Source organism: Jaculus jaculus, chromosome 5, assembly GCF_020740685.1.
Source record: "Jaculus jaculus isolate mJacJac1 chromosome 5, mJacJac1.mat.Y.cur, whole genome shotgun sequence".
NCBI classification, from domain to species: Eukaryota; Metazoa; Chordata; class Mammalia; order Rodentia; family Dipodidae; genus Jaculus; species Jaculus jaculus.
In genome coordinates, this window is record NC_059106.1 from 61,466,862 (window position 1) to 61,475,207 (window position 8,346).

Here is an 8,346-nt window from a genome sequence, read left to right on the forward strand (position 1 = left end):
GCCTTATGTGGGTTCTTGGGGAATTGAACCTGGATCTTTAGGCTTTGCAGGCAAGCACTTTTAACTGCTAAGCCATTTCTCCAGCCCTGAAAGTGTTTTTTTTTTTTGCTGTGGGCAAAATCGAATTCTGTGATTGGTGGTGTCCTGAAATGACTCATCTTTTTCTACACAGCTTAGTCCCCTAAGTCAAGGGAGCCAAGGCTTAGTTGGTAGTGTCCTTGACTTGCATGAGGCCCTGGATTCAATCCTCAGTACCTGTAAAAGGAGGGTGAGCAAGAAAATATTCAGTGTTGATTTCTAATTAGCATTGTAGTTTACACTTTCAGTCAAGGACTTTGCATGTCAGAGGCACAGTACGTCTTCCTGGACAGTCTTGTCTGCCAAACTAAATATTCCCCTCAAATTAGAGGTTTTGGTATTTTTACTAGTTTCAATATGCCATATTTCCATGGTTAAGTCTTACACACTTATACAGGATTCTCTTGTGCCAAATTGTTAAGTAATTTTCCTTCAAATGGTAAAATATAGAGAAAAGAAAGTCTACCTGGGTTTCCCCATATTGATTCAGAGATGGGATTATTCTTCATAATCCTTTGCAGTTTGAAATGTTAGCACCTCAGGAGTTCAAGCCAGTGCTTCTTAATCTGTTCATGTCCTATATAGAAAAACAAGCCTTAGGGTTTTGCAAGTGGACTGGAAGGACCTAGAGCTCCCAACAGTGCTGTTCATCTCTCCCCCTGCCCCCTGCCTTACCTGAGTTGAGAGGCTTAGAATTTTAGACCTGTCTTTAAAAACCCACAAAAGCTGGCTGTGTTGGTGCATGCCTTTAATCTCAGGTAAGTGGGTTAATGTAAGTTTGAGGACACCCTGAGACCACAGTGAATATCCAGGTCATCCTGGGCTAGAGAGCGAGACCCTACCTCAAAACCAGTGACAACAAAAAATTCAGTGAAAAACCTAAAGTACAAAGGTCAGCTAAACTATTTTCTTTCCTTTTTTATTTTTATTTTTTTTTGAGGTAGGTCTCACTAGCTCAGACTGACCTGGAATTCACTATGTTACTAAAGACAACTTTGTAAGGCTGTGGAGATGACTCAGTGGATAAGTGCCCAAAAGCATGAGGACCTGAGTTCTGTCTCTAGCACCCATGTATTTTTTAAAAAAAAAAGAGCCAGCTGGGTGTGTTGCTGCATGTCTTTATCCCAGCACTTGGGAGGCTGAGGAAGGAGGAGTGAGTTCAAGGCTGGCCTGGGACTGCATAGTGAATTCCAGGTCAGCTTGGGATAGGGTGAGACCCCTACCTCAGAAAACGAAAACAAAAAAGTCTGGTTCTGTTTTATCATTTGTGAGCATCATAATTTTGGAGAGCTATGCTTTTTACTTCTTTGAAAATGAGAGCAGAAACAATCTTGATACATCAGTCGTAATCTCAGATCCATTCACTTTAATTTTAGCCTTATTTGATTGGTTGTCTCCTCCTAATATAACTCCTTTTTTTATTTTTTTGAGGTAGGTCTTTTTTGAGGTAGAGTTAAAGGTATATGCCACCATGCCCGGCCATAAATTCTCTTTTTAAAAACTTAAGGTAGGGAATATGATGGAGAATGGAATTTCAAAGGGGAAAGGAGGGGGAAGGGAGGGTATTACCATGGGATTTTGTTTTTTTAATAATCATGGAAAATGTTAATAAAAATTGAGGAAAAAAAAAAAACTTAAAATGTGTCAGGCATGGTGGTGTACCTCTTTAATCCCAGCACTTGGGAGGCAGAGGTAGGAAGATAGCTGTGAGTTTGAGGCCACCCTGAGACTACATAGTTAATTCCAGCTTAGCCTGGGCTACAGTGAAACCCTACTGTGAAAAAATTAAAACTGGGTCCTACGCTTCTCAGGCAGGCACTTAACCACTGAGCCATCTCTGTAGCCCCTTGGCCAGTTATTTTATAGAATATCCTTTGAGGAGCCTGGCATGGTGACACACCTTTAATACCAGCACTTAAGAGGCAGAGGTAGGAGGATAACTGGGAGTTTGAGGCCATCCTGAGACTACATAGTATTTCAGGTCAGTCTGAGCTATATAGTAAAACCCTATCTTGAAAAATCAAAAAAATTATCTGAGTTGTGTTAATCTAATAATTTCCCATTATCCCATGGAGTTTTTTTTTTTTTTTTTTTTTTTTTTGGTTCTTTGGCAAGTGTCCCCAAAGTGCTATATCTTTTCAGAGCATTAAATCAGACTAGCTGGTGGTATGACTTATTACTAATGGTAACCTTGATCACTTGGTTTAAGAGATGTATACTAGACTTCACTGTAAATTCTCCTTTTGTGGAAAGTAACTTGGGGTGAGTGGCATATACTTTGGGCATATACTTTGATATTATCAGCCTCTGACCTAATTTCCTTACCATTTAGTAGCAGTTATTCAAATGGTAAGGGGATAATGTTTTGGTGGGTAGAGTGGAGAATTATTTACCTAATCAAAGCACTTAGCCACTTCATTTTTTCCTCCCCTTAACAATGTTACCTATTTTACAGGTCCATGAAAAGCCAGATGCACAAAATGGCACAGGAAGCCCTGACATGTCTGTTTAATATCTCTCTCATAAATAAATAAAAATAAAAAGGTATGTGAAAAAAAAAATGCTACCTATGAGCCAGGCATGGTGGTGCATGCCTTTAATCCCAGCACTTGGGATGCAGAGGTAGGAGGATTGTTGTTAAATTCGAGGCCACCTTGAAGCTACACAGTGAATTCCAGGTCAGCCTGGGTTAGAGTGAGACCCTACATCAAAAAAACAAAACAAAACACAAAAATCTACCTATAGGGCCTACTCTTCTGTTGTCCATTTGATGTTAGCCACGGGGTGATGTCCACCTCTACTCATGCCATCGTTTTCCCCTGCCATCATGGTGCTTCTCTTCAAGTCTGTAAGCCAAAATAAACCCTTTTCCCCCCACAAGCTGCTCTTGTTCGGATGTTTTTCTGTCAGCAATGTGAATGTGACTGCAGCAGTAAGATTGGTACAGAGAGAGGGGTCATTGCTGCTAGAAATCTGTGTCTTGCCTTTTTGGAACCGATTTTCAGGAGGAATGTGGACGAATTTGAAACGTTGGCCTAAGATGCCTTGTAGAGCTGGAAGTACACCTTGATGGATCATTCTGGTCAGTGAACGGCTCTGAATGCAATAAGAACTATGGACTGTGAGGTTTGGCTTTGGAGGATGAGAAAGAGCTTTGGCTGGACTAGAAGTAGTTTATGTGAGAGGCCTGCTGTGTTCTGCCTGCCTGTGTCGTGAGAACTTGTGCTGGGTTGCGTTGCGTAGAAATGGACTTGTGTGAACAGAGGGATATGGTGCAGAAAGAAATCTTTGGGCTGAAACTTCTGCCTGTTCAGTTGCAGTTGTTGGAGAGATTACAGCCATTGAGATTGGGCTAGCTGACCTGCATTGGGACATCAGGAAGGATCAGACTCTTGAAGGGGCCTGAATGTTGAAGGAGTGTCCTGTTCTTCAGAGTCTGCTTTATTCCCCCTTGGATTGATTAATTGGTAGCCCACCTGGTATTATGGAATATAACAAATGCAGGAAAGAGAGTTATTGGATTTGCAACATGTTTTTGTATTTTGGGAAAAGCTATGGGCAGTATGAAGCAGGCTTGTTGGATTACTTGCATGGAGACCTGATAGAGCCATGAGGATGAACTGTGGGTTGCAGTGGAGATCCAGTGGAGAGGCCCGGACTATGGGATGGCTGCCAAGAAGAGCTGCTGGCATCCGATGAGGTTTTCTGGGACTGTGAGTAGCCTAGCTGAAGGGGTGGAATTGGAACTCCAGAGACTTGTCACTGGTTAGAATTGACTTGCAGACTCATCACTGGCTAGAGTGTTTGAACTTGAAACTACAGAGTCTGATGTTTGCCTTGTTTAAATCTTTCATTGGTTGAATATTTCTTTGCTATGCAATGGCATCTTTTGTAGTGTGAATGTGTATTCTGTACCACTGTTATTTTTTTTTCCGGGATAGGGTCTTGCTGTAGCCCAGGCTGACATGGATTTCACTATGCAATCTTGGGGTGGCCTCTGACTCATAGTTCTCCTACCTTTGCCTCCTGAGTGCTAGGATTAAAGGCGTGTGCCACCAAACCCAGCTTTTTGGGGACCTTCTTTTTTTGTTGTTTTTGTTTTTGTAGGCAAGGTCTCACTCTAGCTCAGAATTCACTATGTAGTCTCAGGGTGGCCTCGAACTCACAGCAGTCCTCCTATGTCTGCCTCCTGAGTGCTGGGATTAAAGGCGTGCGCCACCACGCCTGGTTGTTTTTGGAGACTTTTAAAATTGGATGAATGCATTGTACATCATCTATGGTTATCAGTTTATGGGGACCAGGGGCAGAATGTGGTGGTTTGATTCAGATGTCCCCCATAAATTTATGTGTTCCGAATGCTAAATTCCCAGCTGATGGCAATTTTGGAATTAAAACCTCCTGTAGGCAGTGTATTGTTGGGGGTGGATCGGTGTTATAACCAGCTTCCTCTTGCCAATGTTTGGTACACTGTCCTGTTGCTGTTATCTATCTGATGTTGGTGGAGGTGATGTCCCCCTCTGCTCATGCCATCGTTTTCCCCTGCCATCATGGAGCTTCCCCTGGAGTCTGTAAGCCAAAATACCCCCCCCCCCAAAAAAAAATGCTACCTATGTGGGGCTGGAGTGATGGCTTAGCAGTTAAGGCGCTTGCCTGGGAAGCCCAAGGACTCAGGTTTGATTCCCCAGTACCCATGTAAGCCAGATGCACAAGGTGGTACCTGTGTCTGGAATTTGTTTGCAGTGGCTAGAGGCCGTGACACGCCCATTCTCTTGTTATTTGTCTCTCAAATAAAAATAAGTAATTTTTTTGTTTGTTTTTAAATGATACCTATGAGTCCCTTACTCTTCCGTACAGGGGACCTTGGGGGAGAATGGATTGGTTTGCATCGATCATTTTTACCTTTTACTTTATAAACAAGCAACAAATGGAGGTTCTGCTTCCTTCCATTCCTCCCAAGCCTGCGGAGGTCAGAGCCTTCCTCAGGGGGAAAGTGGGCGTTCCTCACTTAGAGCTCTTACAGTACTTGAGGATTACCTCCTGTTGGGGTCCTTATTTGACAAGTGGTTCCTGTGTCCTGATGCAGTGCGAATGAAGGGTCCTCCGGAGTGAGATCTGATCCTTCGCAGTTTTCCTCCCTTGGGAACACCGACTTGTCATTCTCATGACTGTCACAAGTCTTAATTGCAATAGGTTGGGTAAACATTCTCAGGACTGGAGAAGGATCCCCCACCCCATCCCCCGGGTCAGGCTGGCCCCGAGCCCAACCTGATTTGGTTCCGCCGTCGCCTCTTGGGTTCTCGTCGTCTCCGTGGCCGCTCATCGCTCATGGTGCACTTTCCATCAGGCTGAACGGTCCTTTCACCGCGGGGGGAGGGGCTGCCGGGGCCAGATGGAGGGCGCATTGCTTCTGCGCTTGCGCACAAACCTCTTCCCAGCCAAACGCCTCACCTTCCCGGTGAAAAGAAATGGAACTTGAACCTCCCCCCACCCCGCAAAAAAATAGAACTGCTCCAGCGCTCGTGTAAATGTAGCTTAGTGCTTTCTTCAGTCTTTTCAACCATGCTGACGAGTGGAAGCCCCTTGCTGTTTATGTACACAGGATAAAGAAACGGAGGGGGGGGGGTCAGCAACACCCAGCTATGCTGCTCTGTCTAGCTTTGTGGGTTTTTATTTATTTATTTAATTTTTATTTCTTTGAAAGCGACAGAGAGGGCTGGAGAGATGACTTAGCGGTTAAGTGCTTGCCTGTGAAGCCTAAGGTTGGAGGCTCGGTTTCCTAGGACCCACGTTAGCCAGATGCACAAGAGGCCGCTCGCATCTGGAGTTCATTTGCAGGGGCTGGAAGCCCTGGTGCGCCCATTCTCTTTCTCTCTAAATGCCTCTCTCTGTCACTCGCAAATAAATAAATAAAAATTAAAAAAAAAAAAAGCAACAGAGAGAAGGATGGAGAGAGAGAGAGAGAGAGAGAGAGAGAGAGAGAGAGAGGGAGAGAGAGAGAATGGGCGCTCCAGGACTTACAGCCACGGCAAACGAACTCCAGACGCGTGCGCCCCCTTGTGCATCTGGCTAACGTGGGTCCTTAGGCTTCACAGGCAAGCGCTTAACCGCTAAGTCATCTCTCCAGCCCTGTAGTGTTTTTTTTTTTTTTTAAACTTTTAAATATCTTATTTATTTCTTTAGTTGAGAGAGAGAGAGAGAAAGAGGCAGAGAGAGTGGACAAGCCAGGGCCTCCAGCTCTGGCTTATGTGGGTACTAGGGAATCAATCAAACCTGTGTTCTTAAGCTTTGAAGGCAAGCGCCTTAACTGCAATGCCATCTTTCCAGCCCTGTTTTTTTTTCTTAATTAAATTATTATTATTTTTTTTATTAGAGAGAGAGTCAGAGAGAAAAGGTGTTCCAGGGCCCCCAGCCACTGCAAATGAACTCCAGATGCATGTCCCAACTTGTGCAACTGGCTTTACTTGGGTACTGGGGAATTGAACCTGGGTCCTTAGGCATCACAGGCAAGCACCTTAATCACTAAGCCATTTCTCCAGCCTTCCCCCCACCCTCTGTTGCTAGAGCAAGACCCTATCTTAAAAAAAAAGAATAAATAAAGTTACATAGAACAAAAAAATGCCTACATTTTATTATTACACGTTTTCTTATCCTTTCAAACCCCAAAAAACTTGCTTTATGGTATATGGTACTGGTATTTATACCATGTGTGTTCCTCAGTACGTACATACATAAAATTTTATTTTACAAAAACAGAATAATCCCAAACCATCTACAGAGTATGCCTCCTCTCACCCCCTTTATCCCATGAGTTTTCTGTTCAGGTTTACTGAACAGAGACTCCATGACAAAGATCTCCATCATCTTTCTAGCCTTCCTTCTAGCAAGATCTCACTGTGCTGACCAGGCTCTGCTCAAACTCCAGGACTCCAGAGATCCTCCTGTTTCAGTCTCAAATTACCATGAATTCTAGCCAATATACCAAGAATGTGGCTGGGATTTCGACATGAACCCACAGTGCCTGCTTTACCCATTTCTGTGTACCTGTGCAGAGAACTCCAAAGAAGCTGTTGGTCATTGGCTCCATTTTTCCTTCCACTCTAACCTACTCTAGTCAGATTTTTAAAATCTCATTCCAGTGGGGCTACTTTTGTCAAGACCACTAGTGACTCCTGTCTGGCTTTCCTTCAGCAGCATAGGGCACTATTGATGCTTTTCTGCTTGGTACCTGTTCTTCACTTGGATTCCAGCCCAGCACACCTCTGAGCTCTCCTGTTCCTCTGGTGGTTCTGCTCCGTGTCCTTGTTTGGCCTTTTGCTCTTCTTGGTGTCACACCTGTAACCCTAGCACATGGATGGCAGAAGCAGGAGTTTGTGGCCAGCCTAGGCTACATAGAGAAACCCTGCTATGAAAAGTTTTAACCAGGGCTGGAGAGTAGGCAGTTAAGGCACTTGCCTGCAAAGCCAAAGGACCCCCGTTTGATTCTTTAAGATCCATATAAGCCAGATGCACAAGGGGGCGTATGCACCTGGAGTTCGTTTGCAGTGGCTGGATGCCTTGGGGCGCCTATTCTCTCTCCCCCTATCTCTCAAATAGATAAAAAGTATATATTTTTAAAAACTTCTATCTGGGCGAGGTGGTGCACACCTTTAATCCCAGCACTCAGGAGGCAGAGGTAGGAGGATTGCCATGAGTTCAAGGCCACCCTGAGACTACATAGTGAATTCCAGGTCAGCCTGGGCCAGAGTGAGACCCTACCTTGAAAAAACAAACAAAAAAGGGTTCATCCAGTTCTGTGGCTTTAACTGCCATGGACCAATAGCTCTCCAGCTTCCACATCTAGATAGGCCAGAGCTGTCTCCTGAAGTCTGCTGAATTTATTTGACTGCTAGCTCAGCCTTTTCTCTGTCTGTTTTACCAATGTCTCTGGCCCAGTCAATACCTCCAAACCCTAATCCCTTCCTGTCTGCTCCATCTCATTAGTAACGAACACACTTTCATTTCATAAGACTAAAACTAGGAGTAATGTTTGGCTTTCTCATCCTGTACCATACTAGTATCTTTTTTAAAAATATTTTTTGCTGGGCTTAGTGGTTAAGGCGCTTGCCTACAAAGACAAAGGACCCAGGTTCAATTCCCCAGTACCTATGTAAGGCCAGATGCACAAGGTGGCGCATGTGCCTGGAGTTTCTAAAAGGTCCTGGTATGCCCATTCTCCCCATTCTTTATATATATCTGCTTCTTGCTCTCAAATAAATAAGATGTTTTTAA